This window comes from Agelaius tricolor, unplaced genomic scaffold (genome assembly GCF_023055355.1).
Source record: "Agelaius tricolor isolate 1412-34295 unplaced genomic scaffold, bAgeTri1.0.p SCAF_1, whole genome shotgun sequence".
NCBI classification, from domain to species: domain Eukaryota; kingdom Metazoa; phylum Chordata; class Aves; order Passeriformes; family Icteridae; genus Agelaius; species Agelaius tricolor.
The window spans coordinates 113,532,310-113,553,521 of record NW_027269261.1 but is presented as its reverse complement, the minus strand read 5'-3'; the positions used below and the strand labels follow the sequence as shown (position 1 = coordinate 113,553,521).

At 46.3% G+C, this 21,212-nt stretch overlaps 1 protein-coding gene across 4 annotated transcripts in view; it reads left to right on the top strand.

Annotated features, from left to right (window-relative positions):
• Positions 1-2,986: 2,986 nt before the first annotated feature.
• EXTL3 (exostosin like glycosyltransferase 3) overlaps positions 2,987-21,212 on the top strand; it is a 148,901-nt gene continuing 130,675 nt past the window's right edge. For 2 of the 4 annotated variants that reach the window (XM_071447874.1, XM_071447845.1), the window contains exon 1: positions 2,987-3,104. The gene's annotated coding sequence lies outside the window, so the exon portion shown is untranslated. Of the gene's footprint in view, positions 3,164-21,212 lie in introns of all 4 variants that reach the window. The other 2 variants (XM_071447883.1, XM_071447852.1) reach the window with 1 other exon arrangement.

Here is a 21,212-nt window from a genome sequence, read left to right as displayed (position 1 = left end):
CAGGTGCAGCTCCTGTGAAACGAGCACCAGGAGGAGGGAGCAGAGCCCTGTCCCCGGTTTCAGCTCCCCAGGATTTCAATCCCCCATCATGGCCCAGCTCCCTCCATGGCCACATACCCCAGACTGTTTCAGGTGTCAAATGGGGACAAGAAGCTTTTGGGACATTTTTAGGGTCAGGTTTTGCTGTTTTGGTTCATTCCCAAGTGTGCACACAACTAAGGGCACAAGTACAAATCCACACACCCTTTATGGGCCCACTAAGACTGTTAGGAAGGCATCTCCCCATCCTATAGGGTCCATATGGGATCTTCAGGCTGGAGGAGGGATTTGTTGGACAGGGGAAGGGAAGGGAAATGGGAAATGGGAAATGAAAGGAAATTTCAAGGAAATTTCAAGGATATTTCAAGGAAAGGAAAGGAAATTTCAAGGAAAGGAAAGGAAATTTCAAGGAAAGGAAATTTCAAGGAAATTTCAAGGAAATTTCAAGGAAATTTAAAGGAAAGGAAAGGAAAGGAAAGGAAAGGGAAAAGGAAATGGTTTCTTGGTCATGCAAATAAATAATGGAGGAGCAGCAGGGCATTTTGGGGAGAGAGTTTTGCAGGGAAACTCCAGTGAGTTACAGATGCAGCCACTTCCCTCTCTTGGATTCCAAAGGCTAAACTTTAGGGAATAACAGACATAAACCTCTTAGCTGGTGTGCTGGCAGTGCCCATCCCTGATGAGCTGATGAAAATCAAGTGGAAAAGATGAAATTTTCCCCCCAAAAGGTACCCCAGGAGCTGCAGGTGATGGAGAGGAGATGCTCCTTGCTGGCTTTGCTCTTCCCTGTCCGTCTGACCAGACCTGGATGTTCCATAGAAATGTTTCCAGCCTTTGTAATCTCCATAAATTCCATCACTGGATTATCTGTGCCTGAGCTGCCACCTGGAGCTGGAGGAAATGGTTCCAGGAAAACCAGTTAGAGGCAAAATGTCTCATAAAGGAGCCCCTATCCCCATCCTTGGTCACTCCCCGGGGACATTCACTATGTTCTGCTTTATTTAAGCTGTTCAGAGCAGTCATTGCTGCTTTGGACATGAGACTTGACAAACACACCAGGAAAACACAGGATTTCCTGGGATTTGAGGAATACTTGCAGCCCACCCCAGAATTTGGCAAAATGTTGATTGGGACAGGGCCCCTGATTGTCCAGAGTCACATCCCTGCCCCTGGGAAGAAACAGGAGCCTGTAGAAAGACATCACAGGAATAGAGGCTGCAGAATGGGGAATTGGGTTGAAAAAGAAGCTTTTAGAGTCAGAACGAGCTACTGGCAGGGTCTGAAATGTCACTTCACATCTGCAGCAGACACAAGGTGGCATCAGAAAGCCAAGTTCTTCCTGTGAGGCTTCTCTTGCAATGGAAAAGGAGAGAGATGAGTTCCAGGTGTGCACACACCTGATTGCTGTGCCTCAGAGTCCTTCAGAAATTCCCCTCTCCTGTCACAGGTGGATCTTTCCCAGGTCTTGGCCATGACCTGCAGTTGCTTCTCCTGTCAGAAAACAATGCCAGGAATTACATTAGTGGATCTTGATGCAAATTGGGAATGTGGATCAAGGCTTGTGAGGTCTCACTTTCAGAGTGGTATTTTGAGCTTTAATCCCATTTTTGGGTGATCCCACCATGTAGGATCATCATCCCACTGGGATCATGTTTCCCCAGGGTTTTGCTGGGTTATTGGTTGGCCTCTGAGCAGGATCCCAGTGCTGGGCTCAGCAGAGAAGTGCTGACCCAGGGAGGTCAAGCCACAAAGTCTCGTTAATATTTAGGTGATTCTGCCACAGAGCTGCATTAATTATCCACCCAAGATGAATTAATTACCCACCTGAGATGCATTAATTACATTTCCAAGCAGCCTGGGCACAGAGGAGAGGAGAAGCCTGTGGGGAAAAGCAGAAAGAGTCAGGAGTGGGGCTGTGACCCAGAGTCCCCAAACCCATCCTGGCCCCACATCCTCCTGCAACACCCACGGGTACACCCAGTCCATCAATCCATACATTTCCAATCTATACATTTCCAATCCATCAATCTATACATTTCCAGTCCATCAATCCATGTATTTCTATAACTACAGACCATTCTGTCTGTGTGTCTAACAAGTTCTCACAAGGGGAATACTCTGAACCTCACACCTCCAGCCACGAGTTTCACCCCAAGAGCTGATGTGCCCCAACATCTGCCCCTTCCTCTCCAAACCAGGGCTTCCCATTTATTTTCCAGAGGTGTTTTAGGTTCTGCCTGGAAATGGGCACAGAGAAAAGAAGGTTCTAGAGAGATCTTAGAGTCTCTTCCAGTGCCTAAAGGGGCTCCAAGAGAGCTGGAGAGACACTTGGGACAAGGGGTGGAGGGACAGGACACAGGGAATGGCTTCCAACTGCCAGAGGGCAGGGATGGATGGGATATTGGGAAGGAATTCTTCCCTGTGAGGGTGGGAAGGCCCTGGAATAGAATTCCCAGAGAAGCTGGGGCTGCCCCTGGATCCATGGAAGTGTCCAAGGCCAGGTTGGACTGGGCTTGGAGCACCCTGGGACAGTGGAAGGGGTCCCTGCTCATGGCAGAGGTGTAGAATAATGTGATTTTTAAGGTCCCTTCTAAAGCAAAGCATTCTGGGATTCTAAGTTTGTACACAAACACAAACATATATATATATAAAAATAAATACATACATAAAATATATGCATACCAGATATCCATAAAAATACATATATATATATGTACATATATGAATATATATGAATATTTATTCATATGTTTTTTATATATCTATATATATACACACACACATGTATATAACGTCGCGTATACATTCATAGCCATACAGCGATATACATTTATACCCTCCCCCTATTAGCACCCCAAATCACCCTGCGGCTCACCCCCCGCCCCTTCCCACCCGAGGGGACCCCACACGCGGGAGGTGCCACCAGAGGGCACCGCGCCCCCATTTTTGGGCGCCGCTTCCCAGAATGCAGCGAGTGGGGCCGGGGGCTCCGCGGGCTCCGCACGCCGGGCTGCGGCCGCAGGGACAGCGCGGAGCTCCGCGGGGCAGCGCGGCCCCTCCGCCAGGTAAGCGCTGCTCCCCGGGATGCTTCGGACGGCACGGTGTTATTGAATTTCATTTTATGGTATGTTATTCTATTGGATTTATTTGCTGTTGTTTTTTTAAATTTTTAGTTTATTGGTTTAGCTTTTATTTTAAATTTCCCCCATTTATTTAAGTATTTTATGTCTTTATTTTATTCTACTTTATCATCACTCCCCGCCCCAGAGGAGGGGCGCCCCGGACCAGCCGGGGAGCAGCACCAGCCCCTCCCGGGATGGGTCCCTCTTGGAGGGGACCCATCCTTCTCCTTTCCCCTCCCTATTCCGGGATGGAGATGTCCCGGGGGCTGAGCATGTCCCTGGGACTGGGGGTGTTTGGGGACTGGGTTTTTTTCCAGTGGGATGAACCCTGGCAGCTGCCTTCTTGGAGGGGGGAGTGGGCTTTTATCCAGGTCCCCAAAGTTGGGGCAAACTCGTGCCGGTGGCCCTGGGGTGGCAGCGGCTCCTCTCCCGCTGCGCCGGGATGGTGCAACATAAATTAGGTTTAATGTGACGGCTGCGATGAACCAGCGGGTGGGGGCTGCTCTGCCCCCGGTGAAAGTTGCGTTCGAGTTTGGCAATTTGGGCCATGGGGAACATTGGAGGCTTTGGAAGGGCTTCTGTGGAACGAGGAGAAATCCCTGCAGGGAGGGGAGCCGGGAATGGTCAGAGGGGAGGCGAGCGATGCCCGGGAGCAGAGGAATGGTTTTGGCTGCCCTTAAAGAGGAATCTCGGAATCTCGGCAGCGCCGGGGTCGCGGTGCCTTCATGGTTCAGCTACGGCCGCGTTAACTCCGTGTCTGGGATGAGAACCGGAGCAGAGCAAAAGGACTTGGAGAAGTCAGGATGCTCTGGTCCCGGTTCCTTGGATCTCGGGGTGCTCAGGACTCGCCATCTCTCTGGAGTTGTGTTTTGAGTTGGTTAAAAACCTGGTTTGCACGAAAGCTCCCAGACAGAGCAGCATGAAAGAAATTTTTCCTGAGCCAGCGAGGGAAGTTGGACCTGAGCTAAAGCAAATAAACTTGAATTTCATCATGCTGGGGCTGGGTTTCTTTGTGTTCCGCTCTGCTCTGGGCAGTCCGGGCTTCCCACAGCCCCGTCCAACCTTCACCTTCAAATGTGCCTCAGTGGCCGAGCAAAGAAACTTCTGCTCTTCCGTGCAAACCCCGCTCCCCGCGGAGGCTGCTCTGTCCTCTGCCTCCCTCGGGCTTTCCTCCGTGTGTTTTTCGCCTGGGTTGCTGCAGGAAGGGGCTTTGCAGGGTTTCTGCTCCAGGCTGAGATGCCGCAGACGTGGAAAGTGTGAGCATGGCTGACCTGGCAGGGCTGTGCGTCAGCCGGAGCCCTGCGCTCTGCTCCGCCCGGGGATGCGCCGGCTCCGCGGGCAGCGCGGCTCGGCTCGGGAGGAAAAGGTGCTGAAAAGGAGGGAAAATGGGTAATTTTATCCCTACTAAAAGCAGAAGGTGCTGAGGTGTTTGTCTGCCCGTCCCCATTGCTTCAGACCTGGCGAGGTCTGGGCGCTGGAGCCCAGCTGTGTCCCTGTGATCCTGGGAATGTGGCTGCCCAAAGCAGGAGCTGAGGGGATTTCAGGGATGGAGGTGCTGGAACACATCATTGTTAGGAGACTATAAATGGATAATTTTATCCCTGCTAAAAGCAGAAGGTGCTGAGGTGTTTCTCTGCCTGTCCCCATTGCTGCAGACCTGGCCAGGTCCGGGTGCTGGAGCCCAGCTGTGTCCCTGTGATCCTGCCCAAAGCAGGAGCTGAGGGGATTTCAGGGGTGGAGGTGCTGGTACACATCATTGTTAGGAGATTATAAATGGTCCCAGAGAAACCTTGGGCAAGAGCTTTCTCCCTGCTGGGAGAGCCTGTGCAGTCCCAGCAATGCAGGATGGGCACTGGGTGTGTGCAGGAGTGAGGAGGAGATGCAGTCCAGTGCTATCAAAGATCAGAGATGGGGAAAATGGGGTATTAGCAGGGAAAAAAATAATTAAAAATCAAAATTAAATGATGTGTTGTGCCCCATGTGTTTTTTAAAATAAATAAGGGGGGATGTGAACCTGTTGATCCCATAGCAATGGCCTGGGGGAACCTGTGGCTTCTCTGCTGCCCTGCCAGCGTAGAATTTACTGGTGAGACATAAAAGCTCTGTAATTCATTAAATGCATTCCATCCTCTCACAAGAAAACAGATTAAATGTAGGTGCTGATGTCTCAAGTGCCTGTGAAATGCTGTTACATGAGGAGAGAGGGAAGATTTTGACACATTGCACAGGTTCCATCCATTAGTCATAATATTTCCACAGTGTGCCACACTCACATTTTCATATAAATGGATGCATGGGAAGCAAATTCAGAGGTGACGCAAGAGAATGTAGAGAAACTCGGGTGGGCTTTTCCCCTGCAGGACCCTTTGCTGCCCAAGAGGAACCTCCATCTTCAGTCCATTTGTGGCTGCTTTCTTTTTTCTGATACATTTTTGGCTGCTTTGTACCAGTCTTCCTGCTTTGGAGGGAGGGAGGGAGGATGGAAAAATTGCAATTCCTGTTGAAGAGTTTGACATTTTGTAGCAGATAAAGCCAAATGCAGACAGTTGCTTTGGTTTGGCTCCTTTTTGCTGAGTTTAAGGGAAGGCAGGATGGGATTCAGGCTGGAGGTGGAGAAAGGAGGTGGCACATACATCCCTCATGTCACAGTGGCATCCAGCTCTGGTGTTTTTAGCAGGCATACATCTCTGGGAACAGGCTCTTGCCAACTGGTTTTGTGCCCAGAAACTTGAATCACTCATATCCAGCAAAAATATGAAGGTGAGGGAACATCTGCTCCCATATCACTGACGTCAGTTTTTGTGGCAGCTGTGATTTGGTCACTGGGGATCCCAAAAAGGATTTTGTGACTGTTGGGTGAGTTGGAACCGAAGGTTCACAACTGTTTCCTTCATTTCATCTATTTTTCTGTCTCCCTTGGGAATGAGGAAAGGGTTTCCAGTCCCATATCAGCATTGGTTTTTCTTGGATCTATAGTTGGTCTCTGGTGGGTCCTGGAAGCACCTGCCTGGAAATGGTCAAGCAGGATTTTTATGGTTCTTGTTGCAGGACCAGGAGAGGTCCTGGTGGTCCTTCAGATGCTTGAGGTTGTCAGATCACCTGCTGACTGCTCCCAGCCAGGGATGGCTCTTTCCAGATGTGCCATTTTTGGGGTTTCTTCCCAACCATCCCCTGGATTTTCTACAACTGGGATGTCCAGTTGTAGAAGGAGATGGAGCTGCTCTCTGGGCTGTGTGTCCTTTTTGTATTCCCTTGGAAAAATCAGAGAGTTTTCTATGGAATGTGGCCCAGGGATGCTTTTTCCTTCAGAATGAGTCTGAACTTGTCCAGTTCAGCTGCAAAACCCTCAGCTGCTTGCGTGGGCCACTCTTTAAAAACAAAGGCACTCAAAAAACTATTATTTTCCCAAGAAATAGCTTTGGTGGCTGTGACTGTCACTGACTCACATTCCTGGTGGTTAAATGATGGCTTTGTTCCTATTAGTTAACAAGGCAATTATTATGATAGGAAATTAACAGGAAATTGTTAAACTAATTAATTCAATTAATAGGAAATGTTAACGAGCATCTGCCCTTCTCTGGGGCTGCCTGTGGATGATCTCTGTATGAGCCTGTGTCCACTCCAGATATCAGAGCAGAGGCTCCACTGGGGAGCTGGGGGATCCAGTTTGGCCATGTGGCTCCACAAGGGGACCATTTGCTGGCCAGCCAAGTGGCTGGCATGGCAAGGGGAGCATCCAGCTCTCAGCAGGAGCTGGCAGCAAAGCCAGGCTGGCTTTTGACTCATCTGGCTGGGAGGTGGGAGCGTGTCCTGGTGCCAAAGGAGGAGAAAGTCCTTATTTCTGAAATAGGGCAGAAGGAGGAATTGCTGTTAGCGATGCAGAGGAGCTGGAAGGAGGCAAAAAGGGTGATGAAAATCATTCATCAGCCCTGATGCATCTCCAGTGTGGCCTTAGGAACGGATCCACCTTCAGATGGTCTCAAAATAGTAAAAAATCTGATGTTCCTGGCTGCCTTGAGTGCCACTGCCCTCATCTGCTCTGATCTTGTCCCAGCCTTCCATTGAGTCCTGGCTCTGGCCTTGGTTTGCCAATCTGAGATTTCTTCCAACCAAAAATCAGAAAACTCTGAAAATTTCAAACAAAAGCCCAAGCAATTCTTTCTCTTGCAGCTTTCATTTCACAGTTCACCTCCCTTTCTGGCTGTAATTCCTGCTGGGGCTTCTGGCTTCCTAGAGAAAGGGTAAAAAAAGAAAAAAGAAAGCAGGCATTTAATAATAGATCAAAAATGAGATTATGCAGTAAGTCAGCCCTCCCCTTCCCAAAATGCAACCAAAGAAATTGCAAATCACCTTGAAAAAGGAGAGGAAAACAGCGTAGATCAAACCTGATGTTAAGTATGGATGAGGTGTTTATATTTTATTTAATGGCTGTGTGCTGTCCTAGAGCAGCCACCCTCCCCTGAATTTCTGTTTGTGATTAATTAAACAGTAGAGTTGAACTGGGATGGGGCAAATTCAGTGGATCTCCAAATGGGAATGCACAGGCTGGCTGCTTGGCACAGCTGGTGGTGGTTGTAGTTGGAGGCAGCTCCCAAAAACCTGGAGGTTTGATGAGAGGCTCCTTGTCCATCCCTGATGACTCTGGACCAGTTCTGACCACGCTTGGTGGAGCAGTGGGGTCGCCAAGGGAAGGGAACCCAAGGGGCTTTGTGCCAAATGAGTGGCTGCCAGCAGAAGTGCCATGATGGAGGGAAGAGGTGATTATTAATCACGGCTAATTAGTCACCAGCCAGGCTGCCCTGGGAAGCTGGGCAAGCCCCAGCCTGGGCCAGTGCTCAGCCAAGGCTTGATGAGACACGACTTCCCTGGAAAGGAGGCTTAGCCCTGGCATTGGGCATCGAGGCTGTCAACCCCAGGCCTGTTCTTGTTTGCTGCGAATCCTCTGGCTCCTTCAGGTTTGGGGTTTGGTGGGGCCATTGCCACAGGCCACATGGGAGGGTGGGAGTTGAGACAGGCCTGTGGGGAATGTCTCCTGCTGGATCATCCCAGAGGTCTCCAGAGCCAGGGTGGATGTTGTGTATGCCAAGAGTGCAGGCTCTGCTGGGCAGGGCTGGGAGGAGCTGCAAGGGGAAGGCTCTGGCTCTTGCTCAGTGGCTCCACCAGGACACCAGAGGACCTTCAGCCTGACCTCCCTGAGGTGCTGGTTGCACCCTTGATGAGTAAAATATCAAGAGGGGCACGAGGCATAGAGAGTCCTCTCTCATGTCATCCTTGTCCAACGTGGATAACCCATCCTGGGTCATGCCATGAGGATGAGCCTCCACACAAGACCACGTTGGAGGGGCTTGGAGCAACTTGGTCTAGTGAAAGGTGTCTCTGTCCATGGCAGGGGGTTGGAATGAGATGAACTTTTAAGTTCCCTTCCAACACAAGCCACTGCATGTTTGTATTCTATAAAATTCAGCTGATTCTATAAAATGCAGCTGTAGATTTATTTTCTTGCTACATCACCCAGTTTTAAGCACAGAAGGTGCCACAGCCCCTCTCTGGGAGAAGAAGAGGCTGAGGAGCCACATCCATCACAGCTCTGGTGGTGAAGGCAGGGCAGGAAGAGAACAGGAGCAGCAATCCCGTGCTGGGTCTGGCACATGGGGCTGTGAATGTTCACCAAGGGTTGCCAGAGCACCAGAGGAGGCAGAAGGTGCTGGAAATCACCACTCCCATGTGTGATTAGCATCCTCTAAGGTGTTCATTTATCTTCCTTGTCACCTTCTTGGTCTCAACTTTCTACTTGAAGAGTTGGAGAAGAATCTGTTTCATCACCTGCTGGGCTGCTGCTCTTCTTGTTTATTCCCCAGAAGGAAGAAAATTAGATGTGCCCGAGATGAAACTTTTAAAAAACCCAAAACATTCAGACTTCGGAAACAACCACTTGGAGGTAGAATGAGCCTCAACTAGAAAATATTTGTCTTCCACCTTGTTCTGAGACTGGCTGGGACTAAAGTACAGGGAGAAGATGGGGCAAGGTTTACTTTCTTTTAATTTCAAATATATTCCGAAAACAGAGCAGTTGGAATTGCCTTTTTTCCTTGAAGTTGCTTTGCCAAGTTTGGGTGGAGAAAACCAGCTGAAAGCCTTGCCTTGGTGGATGTGGGATAGAGGCAGGAACACATTTATTTTCTTTATTTACCTATTTTTACCAGTGAGGCCCTAAGGCAAACAGCAAAGCCGTGGCATGCAGACAACAGGAGCACTTTTCCCTCCCAATCCCTTTTCCCAGCACCAACAAGATCAGCACTAGATATGCAATTGAGTCAGCAATGCAGATGCCATCAAATGTCTGCTTTATTCCAGAGCATGAATCAGAGCCGTGTCAGAGCCTCATATCCTGCATCTCCTGATAAGAGTGCAGTTACCTCTGAGGGAACCAAACACGGTGAAATCCCATTATCCTGCCTCTGCAGGCACCTATAACTCACTGGGAACAGCAGTGCAGATTTTAATGCAACTTCTGCTGCAGCACGTGCAGACTGCAATTCTTAAAAATTTTAATTTTTTTTTTTTAAATTTAAATCCCACATCCTGGAGCCAAAAATGTTGTGGGTTTATTATCTGTTTGCATTACATGGGAGCAGCATGTCTCTATGTAGATACATATGTATGTGAATATATAAATATGAGCATTTTCTGGAGCACAAGCTGTCTGTGTTAAGCCCTGTTAGACCAGTAAGAGCAGCCTGTGCCACCAGTCCAGGTGCTGGTTGCTCACTCTGTGTGCTTTCCCAATGTATGGTATCCTTGGAAAAAGAATGGATTAACTTCATTTGACTCTCCAACCATGCTTTTACCTCCAAAACCATCTTAATTTCAAGGTTTTAAAATCTTTCCCTTTTGGTTTGCTGTGGGAATCACGTGAAGAAGTGAAACCCTTTACACCCAGGAGTGTTCTGCTTCTCCCCTGCAGGACTTTTCCATGCCCAGCTCTGTGACAGGCCAGCTCAGTGACAGAGTTTCCTGCTATTGTTCCATGGGGACAGCTTCTGGCTCCCTCCACAAGGGTTATGTGTGGTCACTGGCTTCTGCATCATTGCCTCTTTTCTCCTGATCCCAGGACACCAGCTGTGTTCTGTTCCTGCTGCAGTCCCCATTCTGCACCTGGCCTGAAAAGCCTCAGTGGGATGGAAGGAGGCCTGCACTAGTGCAGTTTAGATCCCTTAAAAATGCAGTTTATATCCCCTATAAACAGACACAACAGTGAAATTTTGCTAAAATCTGTCTGGATTGCCCCCAGGGGACATGTGGAGCTGTTTAAAAGACATTTTTGCCACTGTGGTGGTGGTGGAGGCAGAGAAGGATAATTTTCACCTCAGATTCCTCTTTGAGGGGCTTGTTTGTTCCTTAGGGTTTTTCTGCACCAGAGACTACAGAAGTTGAGGGGATAAAAAGCATTTCTGTGGTTTCCCATCTGCAGCTTTGAGGGAAAATGAGTTCCAATCCACCACCTTGAGTTACATCATAAATCTCACTGCAGAAATACGGAGCCTAGACATTAATAATTAGGAGCTTGCACAATAAAGGACTGGAATATTTCACAAATGACACATCATCTTTCGATCCAGCTGATGCTGTGCAGAGATCTGTGTGAAAGTTCTGAGCAGCCAAGGTGCAGAAGTTTTTGCTCCCATTTTTGCCTCTTGAAGAAGAAGAAGAAGATGGGAAGGAAAAATCAGATTGCATCCCCAAAGTATTCACTAAAGCTCAAGTATGGGAGTTTTAATGTTTCCCTCTATTAGAAAGTGTTTGTATGTGCTGAAAGAAAATTATGCCAATTAATAGTTATCCTTTCCCAGCTTCCCACGTCTTGAAATCCCTCCAGTTCAGCCAAGCTGCTTCCTATCAAACTTCACACAAAAAAGAAAGAATCTGCTGGGCTGTGACTGAACATGAGCAATGTTACTCCCCAGGGGTCTGTGTCCCTGAGGTTTGAGGGCTGCAGGAAAAGGGCTGTGGGCTGTGAGATGACAAATGGAACCCCACAGTTGCTCGTTCATGCTCCAGCAAAGCTTTGGTTTGGGTTGTAGATATTTCCCAGCCACGAGGCTGAAATCTCGGCAGCTCTGATGTGAATATTCTTCACCTTTTTTTGTTAATGCAGTTTGAAGTAATTGGAGGGCTGGTGATATTTTGAGCAATTTATCCACCTAGGAAATGATGACCTTGGATTTATTCAATCAAATATTATCAAGATTAATAGTGCAAATAGCTGAGCTTGTCAGTCACAAGGAATTGTGTTGCAGCCTGGGCTCAAATCCATCACCTGAAACCAGGGGACTCTGGCAAGATATTCTTCATTCATCAGCAAGAGGCATCACACCAAGATCATTTCACTGTAATTCATCAATTTATCAGGCTACTCAATTAAGTGGGGGCTGGAGAGAGGATAAAGGGAATGATTCTGTCTGTTGTAATGAATCTTTGACCACCTGAGGACTTTTTTGCTTCTTGCTTTTTCGTGTTTCATGCTCGAAGGCCTTGTTAAAAGGAAAAAGTCACAATGGTGGTGCAGAGAGGCTTAAAGAATTCAAAGGATTGATGAATTCGAGATTTTGCTCTACCTGGGTTGTCACTGACCTGGGCCTGACAACCATAATCTGAAGAAACCTTGGAGAATCTTGGGTGGATTTATGGAAGAAAATGACTGAAGTGAAACTTTGTGCAGCCTGGAGTAAAGGGATGAACCTTTAGGTCCATCTCAGCTCTGTTCTTCCTGTGTCTGTGGTGCAACCCCAAGCTCGTTGGTGAAGCATTTGGGAGTGTGGTGCAACCTCTGGCTGCTGGGAGGGTCCTGGTTGGCATCAGCTGCCCTGGGACATTGGCAGTGTCATTCTGCTGCTGCCTGATGCCAAGGAGCTGGGCTGGGGGTTTCTTTATCAGTGTGGTATTTTAGACATTTGGTTGTTCCCAAGCTCATCCAAATACTGATTTTTCTGTGTGGTTACACCTAAATCTCTAGGTTGTTTCACTGCTTGGGATCTCTGCTCAGATCTGTGACACAAAACCCAGCATCTGTCTTGTTTTCTCATAAAATGAGCCCCGGTCTCACCCAATCACCCCATACGTTTGTGCCATCCCAACGACTTCCGAACCTGGGCAAGCCTGACAAAGAGACACTGGGCTGAAGGGTAATGAAGGTTGTGTAAGTTCATGAAAAACAGGCGTGAGGGATAGCCCAGGTACGCAGGGAGCCTCGGGGCGGGGTGGAGCTCCAGCTGGATACCAGACAGTCCCCAGGAGGGAGGGAGAGAGGGAGGGAGGGAGGCAGGGAGATCTTCCAGCTGCTCACGGGATCCACCAACGGGAGCCAGAGCGGGGCGGGGCCTTTCGCTGCCCTGACACACTCAGGCCCGTGGATGCCCATCTCTATCTGCAATCAAACTGGTTTTCAGTTTAAATGCGGCGGCAGTTTCGGCAAAAGTAGCCCGGAGTGAGGTGTAGCTGCTCGTCTCTGCTTTCTGCAGAAACACAGCAAAAGGCTTGAGCAAGTCCAGGTGCTCCAGATCAGGAAAGCATTTCCTCCTGCCTGGGTTTCTCACGTGTGCTGTTGTTTTCTTTCAACAAAAGCAAGAGAAAGGGAGAATTCATTTGAACTTAATGCTAAAATACCTCCAAAAAGATGAAGCAAAAGGAACTGATAGAAAGAGGGATAGGTGGAGATTAAAACCACTTTCTTTCTCTCGTTGTCCCTCGCACATTCATTATACAAATACATAGCCTGATCATCTGCTAAACAGGAAAATAAATTGTAAAGGAGACAATACAAATCAGGATGAAAGGGGAAAGAAAAAAGAGCCTGAGTCAGGTCTGCTCTGCTTATCTGAGCCGAGGGGGAGCCTGCCTGGTGCTCCTGACAGATTTTTTCAGGCAAGATAATGCATTGGGTTGATGACAGTTTATGAGATAGACTTCGAGGGGTATGAAAATTGCTGGTAGGTACTTGAATGGCTCTGACTGCACGGAGTGAATTGGAGTCGAGTCGCAACAATTTCCCTAAAGCTGTGCAGATTAACATAAAAATACCAAGGAAGTCCAATCTTTGAATTTTTATCTGCTTCAGCTCAGAGAGTCAAATAGGGGCATTACAGAAGTGCCATCCATTTGAATCGATTGTCACTGCAGCTTTTGTGGAAGGGCTGCATCTGGGCTTATTGATAACGTTGTTGAGGTGCTTAGAAACACAAGTGTGTTGGGTTTGTTTTCCCTTTAGTAACTTATTCTTCTTTCTGGCGTTTTGTTAAGATATTTTTTAGTTCTGGTCTCCTCTGGAGATCTCCGCTGAGCTGAGCATTGGTAACAGAGATGCTCTGTGCATCTTTTCTCCGAGAGTTTGCCATAAACTTGAATCTGTTTCAAAGCTTTCTTGTAAATTTTAAGGTAATTTTATTTGCTGGAGGAAAAACTGAGATGAAGGAGACAATATAAAAATTGTGATTTACTAAGCTTTTAGTGAGGAGGCTTAGCTAGGTGCTTTTTTTCCTTGGTTAAACCATATAAGCTGAAATGCAAGTTTAGTGGCCAAAACCTCCTGTTGGTCTCCATCCTAGCATCACTTCACCCATTTTACTTCCTCTGATGCTCTCTGCCTGCACAGAGAAGATACAAAATCAGTCTCACACACATTACAGAAGTAACTTCATATGTGAAGTTTCAGGTTTGGGGACAAGTGTTTTAGGTTCTAGATGTGTCCTGCTGTCGAAGAAACAGGAGGCAAATTCCACCTACCGAGGGGGCTGTGTCACTGAGAGCCTTGTGCTCCTCTGGTTGAAAAAATTGCTTTTTAGGAGCTGTGGCCAATGACTTCACCGTTTTGCCTTTGTTCTCATCTTTATAAACAGTTCCTGCACCTAAGGAGGTGGTTGTGAGAATTAGTCATTGGCTTTAGAGCTCTTTGAAGACTGCAAGTGGTAGATTACAGCTCAATGTTTATTAATGCCATGGCTTAATATGATGAGAACGTTCCAGAGCCCAGCTGCTGGCAGTGGGCTTTTCCTCACTGATCTCCCCCAGCATTACCTGGCCCATCACACCTGAGCCATGGGCTGCAGCAGCAGGGAGCCTTCCCTCTCCACACTCCCCCAGCAGGTTCTGCTTCCCCTGGCATCCTGCCACAGCACAAGCCAAGTTTAAATCTGGTTCTGTGTTTTTGGCTTCGTTCCTTCAAAATGTTTTCAATTTTCTTGGCTTTAACCGATCCCAGTGGCATCTTTTTATGATGCACTTTATTCTACTGCTTCAAGTGCAATAACACTCCTAAAGTTCAGTCTATTTTTAATTACAAAAAAAAAAAAAAAAGGCAGAGCATAGCACTGTTCTGTCACTGGTAGTGGGAGAAAGGGAGGATTTTTCTTCATCTTTAAATTTGATTGAATTTAAATCTCTATGTACGTAGTGGTTTTTGCTGTAATTGGAAGGGCAAGTGGTTGTTTGCTCTTGCACTCTTGGGAGCCAATAGTGGTATTGATTAAACAAAAGCATTGCCACGTGCTGGAGGATCTCAGAGTGCTTCAGGACTGGTGAATGAAGATTTGGACAATGTCACAACTTTCTCTGCTTTCCTCTCTGATGAGGAAGCTGAAGAAACTTTGTAAGGCTGATACTCAGGTGATGCTTGCTGGGACAGCTCCTGATCTGTAGCAGTGATTCCCATGTTTATTCTCCACTTTGCCCCTTTCCCTGAGCTCTGTTTGGCTGCACTTGCACCAGGAAAATCTTCCCTTGCCTGTGGCTGCTGTGGTGGTGTCAGCCCAAGAGTTTCTGCAGTTCCTGTGCAGGCATGGATTTATGGGGAGGGGGAAAAAAAGGATGGGAGGAGGACAGTGGCTATGTTTGGGTTGTGTGAGTGCCCTCTCCTTGACAGGTAGGTTAAAGAAAATGTTTAGCCAAGTGGTTTTTGCCACTTTTCATTTTACTTACGCATCAGCTCTTCCTTTGCATGAGAACAGAAATTAATTTTGTTTCAAGTTCTGGAAACCTGAAGACATGCTGAATAGGTAGAATAGGTTTGTTCTATTTATAGGTTGCAGAATTTCTTTGTACAATAAACCAGTTTGTTTTAATTTAAACTATGTATTCAGCATATTTAGCTTACTTTTATTTAACTACAAGTTTGACATATCTTTTTCATTGTTTTTTAAATTTGTGACATAAACCCAAAGTACAATGAAAAAGTTAGACTGGTCATTAAGAAACTTCATTTACCATTTTTAACATCAAATGTGTTGGCTTGCATAGTTTATTCATGTTTACAGATGCCCAACTGTAAAAATAGGACAGCTTTGCAGTTCAGGCAAAGGCCTGATTTATGAAGGAATATGCTTTTGTTGTTCTCCACAAGCAAAAATCAGCCTTTCATTAAAGGGAAAAAAAACAAACAAAAAATGCAAAGCAAGAGAGTTTAAATCAATCAGGATTGAAGTATTTTGCTCCTGTTTTGCATCAATAAATCCTGTATTAAAGGCAGAAAAGGCAGGATGGTTGAAGAAGGATTGGCAGGCAAGTTAGCAATAGTGTTCCTCATGGACTGGTCTCAAGCCTGATGTTAATCAAGGTATTGACTAATGATAGAGCAGAAATTAATGGGATTTGGAGGTGTCATCAAAAGAAGAAAAGCAGGAGATCCCAGGAGAAGAATGACTGACTTTGGGACCATTTGTCTGTAAGCAAATGTGAGTTCTTGTAATGCAAACTCTGACAGAAAGCTGGGGGTTCTGTGTGGGAATTGGGATGTATTAATCAACCATAGGATAGTTCTGGTGTCCTGATGATAAAGATACGTCTGGGATCACATTTGTCACCTGAATTATTCCCACTGGTGACAAAGAAATGTGAATTCCACTGCAACAGGTTTTAGTGAGGCATGGTTTAAAATGCATTTTGCATTCCTTGTCCATAGGAGAAAGATTGATTCCAGCTGGAAAAGGTGCAGCTGAGGGCATCTGCTAGAAATGATCTGGAGAACAGGGAATCCAGCTCCCAAAATGATTAAAGGAACCTGGATGGTGATGTGGTGAAAAAAAAGGCAGAGAAAAATTAGATTCCTCCTCTATAAATACACTGGTGTAAATACCAGAGAGGGAGAAGAGTTATTTAAGTTAAAATGACAATTCTGGCACAAGAACAAAAGGCTCTGAAAAAGTTGAGGCTGGAAAAGAGCAGAATAGCTTCAAACCAAGGGAGGTGCTTGAAGAGCCTTCTAATGGGAATTGTGTAAAGGGCTAAAAACCTGATTGCTGTGAAGATGGAGCCTGATAAATGTATTAATGGGATTATGCAGCGTGGTTGGCTTCAGTATTAAGGGATCAGACTCTGGATTTCCGGTCCTGCGCTTTTGCAAATACACTTAAGAATCCTGCAGGTATGAAAAAAACCATGGAAGGTTTACATTTGAAGAAATATTTTCATTCTGATTCAGCTTGCAGTGGATTTTGCTGTTTCAAATGCACTAAGAACTGAATTGGGTGAACTGTGGAAAGGAGGAAGCACCTTCTGAGCTGGGAAAAAGCAGCAGCTGCCACCTGCTTCCCTCTTTTAGTGGTCAGCTTTGGCAGCAGGCCTGTGCTACTTAGATATCTATTTTTTTTAAATTTAAAGCCTTTTGTATAGTAAAGTTAGGCCTTGAAATAGATTGTGCTCATAACACTGACAATTATTTATTATTATTTATCATTGTAGGGTGCTTTTTAAAAAACCTGCAGCACTTAAGGCCCACGAGTGTTTATTATGGATCCCGGCATTCTCGTTATCGATCCCTGTTTTCCCCATTTACAAATAGTCCCCAGATTTCTGGTTGCTTTACTAAAATCCCAATAAATAAGACTTAGTGCCTTTTTGTCAGGAGGCCATGGTTATTTTATCAAAGACAGGTGCCAGGCTATTTTAGCACAGTGTAACTTAGATTTCATGGGCACTTTGTGCTCAGGATTTCCATGCTTTTAATGTTGTGATTCAGCCTCAGTTCTCCAGTCTTGTGTGCCATTGAGAGCTGAGTCTTCCCCATCCTGTGTCCTTAGGGATGTTCTGCCTGGAGGTCTCTGTGATTCCAGAGGGACACTGGAAATATGGGATGTCTGTGGTTAGAGGAGAATTTCAAATGTGGCTGTGGGATGTCAGAGCTCACCATCCCTTCACCCTTGTGCTCTCTTCACTCAGCAGCAGCATCTCTATTCAGCCTGGGGGCTTGACCCTGACTATCTCCAATATCCAGCGTGTTCTCCTCACTTCCCATGTGTGCTTCTTATTCACTTTCTCCATTCAGGATGTAAATGGCAGATGGTTTTCTTTTTTGGTTTCAAGGTCTTCCCATCAGAGCCTTTCAGCCATTCAGCCTCTCAAACAGGTTCAGCTTAATTACCTCAACTTTTTGAAACTGAAAACCTCGCAGACCTGCTTTTATTTTGCTTCAGCTGAGTCAGTTTGTGGAAAACAGGCTTGAATTGAGTGATCACAAGTGGCTTTTATTACAGCATCCTCACTATTTGCCAAAAGCCTCCCTCAGAATCACCTCTCGTTTGCTCAGTGCCTGTTTTGTTCTGAGGTCTGTTGGCTCTTACATCCTGGACTTACAGGGCCCCACTGTTGGTATTTGTTCTTCTTTCTATATCTGCAATTTAAGACTCCCTTATCAGCCAGTTCCTCAGAGTATTTCTTTTTCTCTCTAGCCATTTTTAAAAGCTCTCTGCACACATCCAAACCCAGCAGTGGGGTCTCCAGTGGACCTCTAGCAGAATCCCAGCAGACAGCCTTTTACAGCCTTTTCCCAAAGTGACTCTAATCCAGAACGATCGTTTTATGCCTGCTATCGCTTTGGATTTTTAGCAAACACAGATGATTCACTCAGCTCACAGAAAGAACTGTGGAACAATGTCCCAAAAGATTATTTAAATGGAATTTTGGGAGTGGATTTGGGGTGACCATGGGTGGTGTGCAGGCTGAAGGTTCTGATTTTGGTGGGGGGTTTTGAGGGTGGGTGTTTTCCCCAGCCACCTGCAGAATCTCTGTGTTTCCCAGCTGCCTTTACTACAGGATGATGATAATTTCTAACAGACTGTTTTCCTGACAAGGAAGAATTATCCCTGGTTTACATTTTGGGAGCTGGACCTGGGGAGAAATGGAACAGCTGGCTTAAACACACAGGTCTGTGTGAGCAGAGTCTGTGCTCCCCCAGTTGTTTCAAGGACTCTCAGCAATCTGGCAGCCTGTCAAGGCCCCTCAAATTGGGTGGACTCGAGGGTGAGCTGAAGTGCTGGAGCATCACAGCCTCGAGCCTGGTGCAACAAAGCACACGCTGAAAACGATGCTTTTGTTCTTTACCCAACTGCTTGGTTTGCAGTCACTTTTAATTTAAGTTTAGACAGTGCTGAGTGCTTAATTTAAAGAAAAAAAAAAGTGCTTTTGGTAGACAAGTGTGTAATGCCTGAGCCATGCCACAGTTACAATGTGTAGGTGTTTGGGGATTGTGTTACAGACAAGCAAAATGATTGTTTCTTTTTAACTTCTGTTTCAATGATGGAATATTTAGTAGAGCAGAATAAGCTGATGCCTGCCAGCTTTTTCATACCAGTGGTTACCAGATGTGCCTGTATTTAGAACCCCACCATCTGTTCCAGGGTGGAGGCTGGGGCTAGTCTAGGTATTTGGATGTGTCTTCTTCCTTGGGTATCTCTGGAAAACTTCAAAGCATCTGTGCTGAGATGAAGGGGAAGCATGGTTAGCTGTAATACTCCAGGAATTCAAGGGAATTTTCCAGAAATGCAGCTGATTCCTGAGTGCAGCAGGGTTTGGAAGGGGAAGGAGCCTTGAGGAGAGAGGCAGTACTGGGATTTTGTGCTGTTGCTCAGCCATTGCCAAGATCCAGTTGGAGTTTTGCTTGGCTGTCACCAGGCTGGGCTGCTGCTTCCTGCTTTGGATTCTGTCTTTCCTAAGAGTCCATGCAATTTCCAGGAGTGTTGCAATATGGAAGTTTCTTAATGGGATTTTAGAAATTATTTCTGTAGGTAAGTTCTATTTAAATATGTTTTAGACAGTTTCTTTTGATGCTGGCTTGGTGTAGAATTACTGTGAGCTGTTACAGAGCAAGGGGAGGGAAAGCTGCTCTACCTTTACCCTCTCCCACCATGTCCAGCTCCACCAAAGGCAGAAGTGACCAATCACACTGAAATTAATTTTTGGTCATTTTGGGGATGGGGAAAAACATACTTTGATCAACAAACTACTTGGGAAAAATACTCACCTAGTACTGGTAACAGCCTTTGGTTGACAGTGATCTGGGAAGGAGGGAAAGCTACACGTGTCTGTATCCATCCAGAATCTCATGGTTTATCTGTCACCAGTGTCTTCATCTCTCAGAACTAAAAGAATTGTTGCTGAAATAGGAAAAAGATCCTTTTAGAAAGCTTCTTGTGAAGAAAAGATCTCAGAGTGGTTATGAATGGTTTTATAAACAAGGCATTGTGGTAATGGGGTCAGAACAAGATTTTTAAGGTCCCTTCCAACCCATAGCACAATGTGATTCTGTGTTAATACAATCATTCAATTAATTTATCTAGATGTTTGTCCCTAATCAAGCATGTGGCAGTAGAATTCAACATATTCAGAGTGTGATCCATGATATTCCACCCAAACAAAAGCTTCTACTCCATTTCTTGCCCAATGAGTCTTCTTTTACAGGTGAAATAAATCCAGTAACTGTGCCCTCATTAACAAGAGAACAGGTATTTATTTTCCTCATCCCATTTAAGCACCAGGCAGTGTCCTCCAGCATCTTGCCAAAAGCTTCCACTGCTTTTATGAGCTTATTTTCTTTTGCTGTCAGGAGCTGGTTCCTCTGTGCAGGATGCTGACAGTTCATTGTGTTTGCTCTTTGGATCCCAGCTGGGGCTGCTCTGGCTCCAAAGCAGAATTAGGATCTGGGAGGGAGGGAAGGGTCTGTGTGTCCATTCCTGTGCTGACTTTTCCTTTCCTGCTCCTGCCAGGAGATACTGCTCCTGGGTGTCTCATTTCATGTTCCAGCCCTTGCCATGCTTTATGGCCAGCAGTGGGGAGCATTTCACAATACCCCTCGTGCCCATGGGGTCTTCAAAGGGCTTTATTTAACTGTACTGAGATGCCTTTACCTACCACTGAAATGAAGCTACTTAAGCTGCAAAGCCTGGCAGCTGCTCCAACAGCAGGAGCACAACCAGGCCACTGCTTTTTTTGTCATGAAATAAGGGAAGAAAAAAAAAATTCCATATCCATTAAGAAACTGCAGGGAAAATGTAAATTGTCAGAATATAATTACCTAAACTGGAGTTTGGCCAGCATTCCAGATTAACATTTCCTCTCGTGAAGCCGTGGGATACCTGATGGCCAAAAGCAGTCAGAGTCTCAGCAGGATTAAAAACTGAGCTTTGCTGTGTAGTTGTTCCATAGTGGCTGAGAGATGTAGATAATCTATTTAGCACCTACAGCACCCTGGGGCTAAAAAGTGGCTGAATCCTCTGAAATCCGATAGGAGTGTCTGAGGTTAAGACTGCGGTCTGAAAGCATTCCATGGAACTTGTAAAATCCGCAGATGGTCCGACCTTGGTGCCGTCTGCTGTGGAAAAGGAGGAGAAAGGGATTAAAAAAGATGTACCAAAAAGATTGCAGCAGGGAAAAGATGGAAGCACAGGGTCCTCCCTCCCTGCCACCGTTGTTCCATGTTTTTCTGAGGTTTATTTCAGGCCATGGAAGTGTGCCATGGAAACGTGCATTAGCTGGCTCTGAAACTCCTTAATACCTGCCTGCAATGAGTCAATGGAATTTAGAGCAGATTGGAGACACCGGGATTCAAGCCATGCTCAGGAGGAAGTGGAGTGAGGAAGAGGGAATGTGGTGGGGGTGAGGAAAGGAGGGGAAGTGGGGACCATTTACATGGAGAGGGCACAAAGGTGGGATGGCATTCACTGTGTTCAGCTGCAGCTGCCAAGTGTAGAGTAACTTGCAAGGCAATAAATATAAGGGAGGTTCCCAGCC